The sequence below is a fragment of the Narcine bancroftii genome, chromosome 3 (assembly GCF_036971445.1).
Source record: "Narcine bancroftii isolate sNarBan1 chromosome 3, sNarBan1.hap1, whole genome shotgun sequence".
NCBI lineage: Eukaryota > Metazoa > Chordata > Chondrichthyes > Torpediniformes > Narcinidae > Narcine > Narcine bancroftii.
In genome coordinates this window covers 192,784,242-192,798,252 of record NC_091471.1, presented here as the reverse complement: position 1 = coordinate 192,798,252, position 14,011 = coordinate 192,784,242, and the positions used below count along the sequence as shown (strand labels likewise).

Here is a 14,011-nt window from a genome sequence, read left to right as displayed (position 1 = left end):
CTGGTAAAGAATGCCATGGGCCTAACTCCCTACTTGAGCGAGGTGGCCAGGGCGAAGTCAGACGCATCATTCTCCACCTGGATGGGGATGGATTCATTCATAGCATGCATTGCTGCCTTGGTGATGGTGCCCTTGATCCGTGTGAATGCCATTTGGACTTCTGCTGACGGGAGAAGTGGCTGATTTCACTAGGGGGTGGGCTTTGTCTGTGTAATTGGGAACTCACTGGGCATAGTAGGAAAATAAGCCTATGCACCTTTTCAGGACCATGTTGATCTGGGGTAACGGGAGATCCAACACGGGCCGCATGCAGGGGTCTGGCCCAATGATGCCATTCTTCACCAAGCAGCCCAGGATGTCCAGCTGTGAAGTTCTAAAGACACATTTCTTTTAATTATAGTCTGTCCTCTGGTTGGATTGGTAGTTGGTGATAACTTGAGGCCAATAGTCGAGAAAACCCGGAACTGGGTGATGTCGTGCCCGCAGAGGTAGTACTTCTGGCACTCAATAGCACCGGCAGTGATGTGGAATCCCACGTATTAACATTGCGGTGCCCATGTCCCCCACGCAGTGGCCTCATTACCTGAAGAGCATGCTATGTCACGTCACTGCACAGTCTCCAGTGATTTAGCCAGGTCCACTACCTCCTGCAGGCTCTGATCGTCCTTTTCTAGTAGCCTCTGTCTGATATAGCCAGAGCTGAACCCAGTCACACATGCGTCTCATATTAAGCCTTTGAGGTGGGCAGATGCAGAGACTTCTCGGCAGTCCTCGGGTCAGGGTTCTCCGCTTTCAGTTGGCCTCCCAACAGCCACATTTGGGTATTTTAGGCGGCTTAACATTGGGGTAATCTGGCCACCTGGAGGCGGCTTATGTGATGCCTCTGTATTGGTGGATGCAGAACTTAACATGCAGACCGTGAAACAATGAATAAACCATGCTGAAGTTCCCAGAAAACTGTGTACATCTGGCCTTATTTACAGTGGGCAGAAAGTCACATTACTCTGTGTCAGGGTAATAAGGAACCCACTTGGGAAAAAAGGTAGAGAAAATAATGGAAGCCTTCGGTGTCCCTATCCAACGTTGGACTGGGAATCACCCAACCTACCTGATGCATGGTGGCGATTCAAGCAGCATGCTGAGCTCATGTTCGTAGGCCCGCTTAGAGGGAGAATGGAGGAGGAGAGATGCAGTTTCCTCCTACTGTGGATCAGGGACAAAGGTCGGGACATAAGCAACACTTGGACAATGAGTGAGGTCGATGCAAAAGTGCTAAAAACATATTATGACGGATTTTCAGCATACCTCACGCCGAAAGCTAATCCCATATTCGCCAGGGAAAAATTTTATGAGAATACACAGGGGAGCAGTGAGTCATTCGAGCATTTCGTGACTGAGCTCAAACTGCTTGTTAAAGACTGCAACTATGCAAATAGTGAAAAAACTGGTCAGGGACTGTATAGTATTCACTACCAACTCATCTAGAGTAAGGGAGAAGTTGCTTAGTCAGGGGCCGGAGCTCCCACTAGATAAGGCAATCAACATAGCCCGCGCCTACGAGCTAGGGCAGGTGCAGCTCAAGGCCATGGCTAGTGACAGCAGTGAAGTGCACGCAATATACCACAAGACAGGAAAGCCAGGTACTGCAAGGAATGCCAGCAGGCAAAATGAAACCCCAAAGATGTTTAATAAAGCAAGTAGTGTTTGTGGAGGACATCACAACAAGCTAGCAGAATGCCCAGCAAAGGGAAAACAGTGCCTAAAGTGCCGAAAACTCAACCACTTTGCAAGAGCAGGTAAATCAAAGTCCCATATTCCAAGCATAAGAGGACACAGAGATGTACACACTGTCGAAAAGGGAAATAAAGACTTTGACTCAGAGCTGTTTGTGGACACTGTTACATCAGAGAAGGAAGGTGAGGATAATGCGTATGCAGGCAAAGGTCTGGGACTACAGAATAAAAAAAATGACATTCAAAATTGGATACTGGAGCACAAACGAACATGATACCTGCAGAAGACTTTTACAAGCTCATGCCCAGCACATCACTAATGACTGACAAGCGTAGCTACTTGGCTACGGGGGGGCATCCACTGAAAGTGAATGGCTACTGCAACCTGGTAGGAAGATACAAGAATAAGTCAATCACCCAGAAGTTCTACATTGTAGACTGCAACGGCCCACCCATCCTAGGCTACAGAACGTGTAAAGCCCTGGGACTCATCAAGGTGGTATATGTGGTCACCGATTCCAGTGAGTAAGAGTGGAACATACTGAGTGAGTACACAGATGTTTTCAAAGGTATCGGTGAATTCCAGGGTGAGTGCAGTTTCGAGATAGACCCTAGCGTAGCACTAGTGATTTGCCCACCACGGAGGGAACCATTTGCCCTCAGAGAATGCTAAAGAACAGAGTTAGAAAACATGGAAAGGGACAGCATAATCTGTAAAGTGACTGATTCTACCTAGTGGGTTAATGCTCTGGTAACATGAGAGGAGCCAAAAAAACACACAAGTTCCGAATATGCTTGGACCCACGGCCTCTGAACAAACCAATACTATGGCCATACTATCCCCAACCACATTTGAGGATGTAACATCCAAACTGGCTGCGGAAAAATACTTCAGCGTCTTAGATACAAGATCAGGCTATTGGGCTATCAAACTCATTGAGGAATCATCTCTGCTCACTACATTCAACTCCATCTATGGCAGATATTGTTTTCTCAGACTGCCCTTCAGCATTGTGTCTTCTCAGAACGAGTTCCAGAGGAGGGTAGATGAAACATACGAGGGTCTCAGTGGAGTGGCTGGGATCATGGACGACATCATCATGTTTGGAAAGACAAGAGAGGAGCATGACTGTAACCTCAGAGCCACGTTCAGTGGGACCAGAGAGAGGGGTGCGGCCATACCCGGACAAATGCTGCATCTGTGTGTCATAGACTTGCAGCCAATGGCCTGAAACCAGACCCTTTCAAGGTGAAAGCTATCAGGGACATGCAGCTGCTAGAAAACGAGGCAGAGCTGGAGACAATCCTCGGCATGATGAATTACCTCGTCAGGTTCACTCTTAACCTGGCCAAGGTGAGTGCACCGCACAGACACCTGCTAAGACTTAACACGGAGTTCAAATGGGACGCAACCCATGAGAAAGTGTTTCAGCAGATGAAGGACACGATCACAGCGGAACCGAGCCTAGTGTTAGCCTATTTTGATCCTGAAAAGGAAGTGACACTCCAAGTCGAGGCATCGATAAATGGCCTGGGTGCAACCATCATGCAGGAAGGCAGACTGGTTGCATATGCATCAAAGCTGCTTAATTACACTGAGCAAAACTATGCCCAAATTGAAAAGGAGCTCTATGCAGTCCTATACGGGTGTAAGAGATTTCACAAATACACCTACGGGCGACACGTAACTGTGGAATCAGACCACAAGCCATTAGAAACAATACTCTGCAAGCCATTAGCCCTCACACCACCACATCTACAGCGCCTGATACTCGCGTTGCAGAAATACAGCATAACACTCAACCACAGATCGGGCAAAGAGATCCCAGTAGCCAACACACTGTCAAGAAAATCCATGGATGCTGAGGATAGTTCACTATCCGACGCTATGAAGACCCAGGTACACACCATCATCAGTGCAGTTTCTGTGAGTGCAGACCGACTAGGCGACATCAAGGCAGCCACAGTCCAAGACAAGCAGCTGTCCACCCTCAAGCAGGTCATTCGGTCAGGCTGGCCAGAGATGAGGAAAAGGTGTCACAAATCTGAAAATACTGGAACCACCGTGACGAGATCACAGAGACCAATGGAATCCTTCTAAAGGGTGAGAAGATAATTATTCCACAGGAGCTCAGAACAGACATGCTACAGCACATACACATGGGACATTTCAGAGTGGAGAAAAGCAAACACAGGGCTAGGGACATAATGTTTTGGCCAGGCTTGAGTGAACAGATAGAGGAAACAGTAATGAAGTGTTAAATATGCCAAACAGACCACGCCAACACCAAGGAACCCATGCTCTCACAGGCAATTTCAGAGAACCCATGGCAGGGTGTAGCAATAGATATATTCGCCTGGAACTCTGAGAATGACATCGTCATATGTGACTACCTCAGCAGATACTTTGAAATTGAAATTTGAAATTTGCTAGACACAGCATACCAAAAAAGGTAATTAGCGACAACGGGCCATGTTACAACTCACCGAAATTCCAACAGTTTGCAGAGTCATGGGGTTTCCAGCATGTCACTTCAAGCCCACATTATCCCCAGAGCAACAGGCTAGCCGAAAAGACTGTTCAAACTGCAAAGCGGATCCTCATAAAGGCCAGAGAGGACAGGAAAGACCCATACCTCAGCCTGCTGGAGTATAGGAACATACCGGTCGATGGCCTCAAATCTCCAGCCCAAATCCTGAGGAGCCACAGGCTGCACTCTTTCTTACCAATGACAATACAACAGTTACAACCTCAGGTATCCCCTCAGGGAACAGTGCAGGCAAGGAGAGAGAACTGCCAGTGACACCAGAAATAGCAGTATGACATGTGCTCGGCCGCTGTCAACGCTACATGCCGGAGCACACATCCACTTCCAGCAGGAAAATGGTACATGGAAACCAGCAACAGTCATCCAAACCACAGAAACCCCATGAAGCTACCACATCAAAACCACCGATGGACAGACCTTCAGGCGCAACCGATGGCACCTTCTCGACACCTGAGATGATAAGCCTACACCCGACGTACAGCAGCCTGAGATCAGCGAGAACAACCTAATCACTGGACCAGGTGACGCCCTGATCACTGGACAAGGTCAACCAGGGGAATAGCAACCTCACCCTGATTCAGTGTGCAAACCAGACCACTCTGGGCCGCATCCCCGCACAAGGTATGGTCGTGCCATTAAGCCAAGGCAAGTCCTTGACTTATAAATGACTAAAAGGGTGTATGAAGAATGCTGCCCTATGGGAAAAAAAGCAGTTATGTTGCATTTACCTGCATTGTGACTTGTATACTACATACTATGTGATTTGTTACACTTACCTATTAAGAAAAAAGGGGTTGTTCTGCACAAGAAGATTGTACCATGACATTTTTGTTGTTGAAGGGAGATGTAATGTTTAATGCTGCTATTAGCAGGTCTTTTATTTTGAAACCACTAGAAGTGTGCCAGGGGGCTTTTATGTTGAAACATTGGGACACTGAAACCAGAGTGAGGCTGGCAGCCTATCTGATGCCTATGTAATGGTGGATGCAGAACCTCACATGTCGACCATGAAACAATGAATAAACAGTGCTGAAGCTCCCAGAAAACTGTGTAAACCTGGCCTTATTTACAATAGTCAAAAAGCGACAACAGTAGTATGTGAGTGGGAAGGGAAGGTTGAGAATCACTGCTCTAGTCCCAATTGTTACTGAAATATTTTGCTTGAGAAAAATTGTCATTGGCCCATTTCCTTTGGAGTTATGAAACCATGGAACTAATGAGTTAATTAGATATGATTAAAGCAGTGGTTTTCAACTTTTTCTTTCCACTCACATTCCACCTTAAGCAATCCCTTACTAATCACAGAGCACCTATAGCATAGGGCTTAAAGTGGTGTGTGAGTGGAAAGAAAAAGGTTGAGAGCCATTGCCTTAAAGCGTCAGTGCCGCTGGCATGCTGCTGGCCTGGTTCCAAGGCAGGTACTGAGGGAGGGGTTTAGGCATGAAAGCCTTGGAGGGAGGAGTCACAGGTTCAGGGGGCGGGCCAGCCCATACAGCATATATATTCATCTATACACATCGTGGTAGCACCACATCTGTACACTGCCTTACCTACTCAGACCTATCAAATCTCTTCACAGACTTTGTTCCAAGGAGAACAAACCCACAAATCCAATCCAATCTTCCAGATTAAATTCCTTATTCCAAAACAATTTTTGAAAATCTGTTCTGAAACCTGCCTAACAGCTTCACTGTGTTCCAAAATGTAGGATTTAAAATTGGAAACCAACCTGAACCTTTAGTAGATCAATATAACTTCTCTGCTTTTTCACCCATTAATGAAATTCAGCATTTAAAATGTCTTTTAGGCAGTGATTCCAGCTCTCGCTCCTGGAAACATCAGTGCCTATTATCCTCCACTCTATTAAAAAAAACAGCACATAATACAAGCTGTTATATCTAAGCATGCAAAGAAAAGAGACAATTTCATCTAATAGGAATTCTTTAAATTTTCTTCAAGACTACTGCAAGTACATATGCTAATACTACTCTTAAGAAGATAAACTAAAGTGGCCCTGCCATCCGAAGAATAATATTACATTGATACCCATTTTCCTCTGTACTGTTTACTCATTAGAAAATGGTGTTTAGCCATATTGTGTCTCTTCGTACTTTCGGCCAATGGGTACCACTTCAGACTTCTCTCTGTTAAATTTCATCTGTCTTATTTACCAGCCTTGCCTTGCAATCATAGAGTCATAGAGTTTCACATCACAAAAGCAGGCCCTTTGGCCCAAATTGTCCATACCTACTACTCCTCCATGTTAATGTCAACTACAAATTTGGAGATTTTACCCAACATTCCTTTTCCCACCTCATTACTACATATCAATGTGTGATAGTACAGATCTATCACCAATGTACATAGTGTATATAGTTACTGTATCTAGACTGTGCTTACAGCGATTGGCTGAGAGCTAAGCCACGCCTATTGTCTGGGCCTTAAAGGGTTGTGTCCCTAGCCAGGTCGGTTCATTCCGGACTGGACGGCCACCTGTGAAGAGCTCTGGTCTTTTGCTAATAAAAGCCTTGGTTTGGATCAACAAGTCTTTGGTTCTTTCGACGAGCTCTACACAATGATAACAATGGCCCATTCTCAAATTGAACAAAACCTGACACATCTCAGCATTTAATTAAAAAAAGAGGAGGCAGAATTTTATTTTTGAGGACGTCAACCAAAATAGTATTGGTTAAAGATCAAGACAATGCCACAAGGTATAAAAATAAATAGTGATTCAAATTAACAACAAGGATACTTCCTTAAACTAGTTAAACCAAAGAAAGAAAACCTAACAACAAGGAAATCATATTTCATATGGCAACCAATTCTGCCTTGCATTGCAGTGAAACATTTGTTGCAGACAACACAGAGGCTACAATTTTTAAAGAGGTACATATTTGCAATATCATATCCTATGACCACAAACAAAAGCAGAAAAGGATGGAAATACTCGGAACAGATAATAGATCTGATGAAGTATCACTGACCTGAAATTTTGACTCTGATTCACTCTGCACAGATGCTGTCTGTCCTGCAGAATTTTTTCAGCATCTTCTGAATTTATTTTCAGCATCTGTGGGTTTCTTCTTTTTATGTCAAAGTTTCAAGTTTATTTGTCGCCCAATTGTACTAGTACAACCTGATGAAGCAGCATTCTCTGGTCCACAGTGAAGAGCAGTGCAAACAGACATATAGACATTATTCACATGTAGACAAACAATACATATTCACAGTCTTCTTTGGCTTGGCATCGCGGACGAAGATTTATGGAGGGGGTAAAAAGTCCACGTCAGCTGCAGGCTCGTTTGTGGCTGACAAGTCCGATGCGGGACAGGCAGACACGATTGCAGCGGTTGCAGGGGAAAATTGGTTGGTTGGGGTTGGGTGTTGGGTTTTTCCTCCTTTGCCTTTTGTCAGTGAGGTGGGCTCTGCGGTCTTCTTCAAAGGAGGTTGCTGCCCGCCAAACTGTGAGGCGCCAAGATGCACGGTTTGAGGCGTTATCAGCCCACTGGCGGTGGTCAATGTGGCAGGCACCAAGAGATTTCTTTAGGCAGTCCTTGTACCTTTTCTTTGGTGCACCTCTGTCACGGTGGCCAGTGGAGAGCTCGCCATATAACACGATCTTGGGAAGGCGATGGTCCTCCATTCTGGAGACGTGACCCATCCAGCGCAGCTGGATCTTCAGCAGCGTGGACTCGATGCTGTCGACCCCTGCCATCTCGAGTACTTCGACGTTAGGGATGAAAGCGCTCCAATGGATGTTGAGGATGGAGCGGAGACAACGCTGGTGAAAGCGTTCTAGGAGCCGTAGGTGGTGCCGGTAGAGGACCCATGATTAGGAGCCGAACAGGAGTGTGGGTATGACAACAGCTCTGTATACGCTTATCTTTGTGAGGTTTTTCAGTTGGTTGTTTTTCCAGACTCTTTTGTGTAGTCTTCCAAAGGCGCTATTTGCCTTGGCGAGTCTGTTGTCTATCTCATTGTCGATCCTTGCATCGGATGAAATGGTGCAGCCGAGATAGGTAAACTGGTTGACCGTTTTGAGTTTTGTGTGCCCGATGGAGATGTGGGGGGGCTGGTAGTCATGGTGGGGAGCTGGCTGATTGAGGACTTCAGTTTTCTTCAGGCTGACTTCCAGGCCAAACATTTTGGCAGTTTCCGCAAAGCAGGACGTCAAGCGCTGAAGAGCTGGCTCTGAATGGGCAACTAAAGTGGCATCGTCTGCAAAGAGTAGTTCACGGACAAGCTTCTCTTGTGTCTTGGTGTGAGCTTGCAGGCGCCTCAGATTGAAGAGACTGCCATCCGTGCGGTACCGGATGTAAACAGCGTCTTCATTGTTGGGGTCTTTCATGGCTTGGTTCAGCATCATGCTGAAGAAGATTGAAAAGAGGGTTGGTGCGAGAACACAGCCTTGCTTCACGCCATTGTTAATGGAGAAGGGTTCAGAGAGCTCATTGCTGTATCTGACCCGACCTTGTTGGTTTTCGTGCAGTTGGATAATCATGTTGAGGAACTTTGGGGGACATCCGATGCGCTCTAGTATTTGCCAAAGCCCTTTCCTGCTCACGGTGTCGAAGGCTTTGGGACCAAGGTAAACTACCTCAGGATCTACGTGATGCCACCATCATCACCCTGTACAAAAACAAAGGCGAGAAATCAGACTGCTCAAACTACAGGGGAATCACGTTGCTCTCCATTGCAGGCAAAATCTTCGCTAGGATTCTACTAAATAGAATAATACCTAGTGTCGCCGAGAATATTCTCCCAGAATCACAGTGCGGCTTTCGCGCAAACAGAGGAACTACTGACATGGTCTTTGCCCTCAGACAGCTCCAAGAAAAGTGCAGAGAAAAAAACAAAGGACTCTACATCACCTTTGTTGACCTCACCAAAAAATATTCACAGTACATACATTAAAATAAACATTATTAATAATATAAAATTAATAAGATTAATGGGCAAAACAGTTTGCGTAGCAGTTAGCTCAATGCCTTTACAGTCCCAGCGATAGGGACTGAGGTTTATTATGAGCCCAGAGGACCCCAAAACCTTGCACCAATAAATATTCACCAAGACAAATGGTTTCTTAAACAAAAGTTGCTTTTAATTATCTTTAAACATGAAAAAAGGATCAAACATTAACTTATTTCTATTAACCTACTTTACCTAACAACCCCCTTCTAATTCTAAATGCATGTGTATGTAATGTGTGAGCAAGTTTAGAAAAATTATTTAATTCACTGTCGAATCTCACTTCTCACTCCTCCAAGTTCACTGGTTGCAGGCAATTCTTATACTGTGCACAGAATTTAACATTTATGAAGTTCACCAGGCTTTGGTGCTTGAAAGGTAAATGGTTACTGCTCAGGAAGGTTCTTGTTGGTTTTGAGTGGACACCCACAACTGATTCCTTGTAATCAGCCACGTCAAGGAAGGTTCTTGTTGGTTTTGAGTGGGCACCCACAACTGATTCCTTGTAATCAGCCACGTCAAGGTCTCGCCGAAGAAGCTTGCCCCATCAGGGTTTTTCAGATGATAACTTCTTTCTTGCATGACACCACAGAGTTCCTTTTTCTTTCTCTTATTTTAAATGAAACATTAGGCACCCAGTCCTGTCCTCTTGTATGGACCACAAGGGCTTTGACCAGGCTGAACTAAGCAGTCACAACCCTTCTTCAAAATGGGTTTTTTCCATAAGCTTTTCAGCTTGTCCTGTCCTGACTCTAGCATTGAATTCTCTCTCTCTCAGAAAAAAACCTCTTTGACTCTCTGCTTACAAAACCACATGAACCTCTTAGAACAGCAACATGCACTCAGACAGACTGCGGCTCCGAACCTAATTCTCCAAGTTTTTTCATCTGTTGCTTTTCAAAACAACAATCCATTAGTGAAGTCTCTATAGGCACTGCCCAAAGCTCTTGCAAAGGCTCTTGGAGCCAGGCTATCTGGCCTGAGCAGAGCTCCATTATTTTAAATGAGATCTGTTTTGAAGTGTTTATAGGTGACCTATACTAAAAACCTACCTCAATTTATCTCCTTTAAAACATACCTATATACAATACAAACACCACATAATCTGTCACAGGTTCAAATCCCTTGCTGTGTGTATATTCACCCCATGTCTGCGTGGGTTTTCTCCAGGGACTTCCTCCCACCATTCAAAACATACCGGGGGTTTAGGTTAATTGGGTCTAAATTGGGCAGCACGGACTTGTGGGCCAAAATTGCCTGTTACCATGCTGTATATTTAAATTTTTTTAAAAAGTAAAAAAATAAATAGTAGTGTCACAAAGAGTTATTTTAGCAATCATTCCGCTGCCTGTGGGAAGAAGCTGTTTCTAAGTCTGGTGGTTCAGGCTCTGATATTTCTGCATCTTTTTCTCAATGGGAGTAGCTAGAAAATGCTGCGTGCAGGCGGTGTGGTTCAAATGAAGAAGCTACAATTGTCACAGATGAAGTCCTTTCAGAGATCTGCTTCATTCCTGACACTGATTGCCTCTATTACCTTTTCAAAAGGTTTTATCCTTTAACAAGTGTGCTCCTGCTTTCCTGTTTTAACTCACTGTTTTCTAAATTCCAATTAACTTCATACCCAATTATTGTTTTTAAATGCTTCTCTGATATCTGAAGTTATAGTTTTCAGTTAATACAGTTTGTATTGGTCTTGAATATCTTTACATCTCTATTTTCCAATCTCCCCTGCTTTGGAAGATTATGGAAAACACTTCTGAAATCTCTATCCCCTTTTCCCACAACAACCTTGAAAGCATCTCAAATCCAGATTGAGTGTCTTCCTTATTTTACATACAAGGCTTTTTAATAATTACTTCTTATCAATTTTCACAACGTCCATTATCTCTACCGTACCACTTCCATCAGTATATTGGCAACATTTCTGGTTTGTTTAAAGGCCTATTCGAAGCACTAATGAAACATTGCTGGCTAGGCTTTGTAAAGGATCACAGATTGCCCTCATGATCCCTAACTGCCTCCATCCCTCCTCTTACTACACACTTATCATTATTATGCTTATATGCAGTCTTTGGATTACTTTTCTCATATTTGCCCTTAATCTACCTTATTTTTCTTTCCACAGAGCTTTATTCACTTAACAGACATTATATAACATATTTTTATGTTTCACCTTACTTTAATATCTCCACTGTCACCCAGAGAACCTTGGCTTTTGTTCTATTATCTTTCCTCCTCTGGGAATGTATCTCATTTGTATTTAAAATACCTCCTCTTTGTTGGGTTTTTATTGGTCCATTTGGATTTTACCTGCCAGAGTTTATTCAGCCTTCATTCAAGATGTTCTTCATTAGTTTGCATCTTGTTCTTCTTCATCATTAATCTAAATCTTGTGATTTCAAGTGTTCTATTGAAACCCACTCCACTTGTCCCACTTCATTGTTCAACATCAGATCCAGTAAAGCTTCCTTCGTCTCTAGCTTCAGAGCATGTTGATCAAGGAAGCTTCCCCAAACACATTTCAGAAATTCCTTCCTCCACCACTTATTTTTCCTTCGAAAGTAACATCAGTTTTGAGGTAAGAAAATTCACCCCAATACCCCTACTCTACAATGTTTCTCCTTCCCTTACTGCCTGTACCATAAAATACTCTGGGATCACCAGAAGATTTGCTTGCACAATTGCAATGTCACTTTTTTGTCTTGCACTAACTGCAACGGTGAAATTATCTACCTATTGCTCCTCTTATATTTATTATTTTTTTGTCTTGGGATATTTAACATATACTATTGTAGTTGGTATATCTTTTATATCTGTGTGACTGCAACAAGTAAGAATTTTGGTGTATCTGTACTATCTACTAATGTTTTCTCTTTGGCTTGGCTTCACAGACGAAGATTTATGGAGGGGGTAAATGTCCACGTCAGCTGCAGGCTCGTTTGTGACAGGCAGGCACAGTTGCAGCGGTTGCAGGGGAAAATTGGTGGGTTGGGGTTGGGTGTTGGGCTTTTCCTCCTTTCTCTTTTGTCAGTGAGGTGGGCTCTGGGGTCTTCTTCAAAGGAGGTTGCTGCCCGCCGAACTGTGAGGCGCCAAGATGTACGGTTTGAGGCAATATCAGCCCACTGGCGGTGGTCAATGTGGCAGGCACCAAGAGATTTTTTTAGACAGTCCTTGTACCTCTTCTTTGGTGCACCTCTGTCACGGTGGCCATTGGAGAGCTCCTGTTGGATCTACTAATGTATACATCAAGAAACTCTCATTATTCATTCCACGGCTGCTTCCTATATCGATTGAAGATTTGCTCCTTTTGTCGAGTTAACTCTTTGTGGTGCTCAGCTGTGGCAATATTATCCCATGCCTGTTACCTTACAAGGGAATTCTCCATTATCCTTACTGCAGACTACATCCCTCCACAGGCAGGTATGAAACTTCTACTCCCATGAGGTTAAACAAGAAGCCTGTTATACAAGAAATCTTCTATAAGACTTCTACAAGACCACCACTGGCTCAGGATTTTTTTGCATTATGGCCAACTGTGAATATCTTTTTTACCCTCTACCTTTTATATTATTTTTTTATTCTCATGTGCTATTATGCACTGTGTAGTTTATGTACCTGGGAAGCTGCCGCAGGTAAGACGTTCATCACATGTGTACTTTGAACTTCATTCATTTATTATTTCTTTCTCTCAACGTGGTGACCTTTAAGATACTTCTGGTAACATAATGGTACACTTCCTGGTTTCTAACCTGAAAAATAGCTCTTGCAATAAAACCAAATATTGTCAGACTTACTCAGCAGGTCAGGCTGCTTCTGTGAAAAAATAAACAGGTTCAATATTTCAGGTAATTCCAGAACTACAAAAGTGAGAAAACAAGTTAGATTTAAGATGCAGAGTGAGGAAGTGAGGGATAGGACAAAGGGAACATCTCTGTGGGGTGAGGTCGGGATTATTGAGATGAACCATTTGTTTGAAAGAATTAGAGAGAGAGAGAAAAAAGGAACATGTGAAAATTTTGAAATAGTTTCTGGCCTTCTTGCCTCAGTCTTGACCTTTCTCATGCTAAATTTCAACGATCGTAAGCTCACATGGCTATGAGTGCTTTTTATTATTTACTATATTCTGTGCATCTACACACATAAATTATGAACCAAGCTCTATCCTTCTTGTAAAGACTCAAGAAAATCCACGTGCTGGAATCTAGAGCAAAAAGCAAGCAGCTGGAAGAACTCATTGGGCCAGGCAGCATCTGTGGAGGCAAAGGGGTAGTTGAATTTTCAGACCTAGATCCAAAACATCGACCATCCCTTTTCATCCACAGATGCTCCCTGACCTGCTGAGTCCTTCCAACTGCTCATGTTTTGCTTTGTCTTTCTCTAACCTTAGTCTGTTTCTGGTGATATGTATATATTGCTGTGTACGAGTGGCTGGCCTCTTCCACTGAAGATTCACTCCTTAGTAACTCCTCCCCTTGTGTCCCGGCCATAAAGGTCAACCTTCCTCCCCCTGTCCTTCATTAAAACAAATGGAATCGGGCCAGCTACAATCTGAAGTGTATTAAAGTCTAGTGTTTCTCACTCTCAGTCTTTGGAGTCATTGATAGTGTGTATCAATTTAATACACTTTAATTTTCTACACGGGGTGGACAAACTGCTGAGACCCAACAGGCTAGACATCAATCCACAGGCGCCTGAAACTGCCAATGGTATGAGCAGTGGATCGCCTGCTTCTCAAACTTTTGTGAAGTCGCAGCGGGC

At 43.9% G+C, this 14,011-nt stretch overlaps 1 long non-coding RNA gene across 1 annotated transcript in view; it reads right to left on the bottom strand.

Annotated features, from left to right (window-relative positions):
• LOC138756339 (uncharacterized) overlaps window positions 1-7,708 on the bottom strand; it is a 212,228-nt gene extending 204,520 nt beyond the window's left edge. Inside the window, exon 1 of the long non-coding RNA XR_011353002.1 lies at window positions 7,270-7,708. This is a non-coding gene — a long non-coding RNA (uncharacterized lncRNA). The remainder of the gene's footprint in view (window positions 1-7,269) is intronic.
• Between the last annotated feature and the right edge of the window lie 6,303 nt (window positions 7,709-14,011).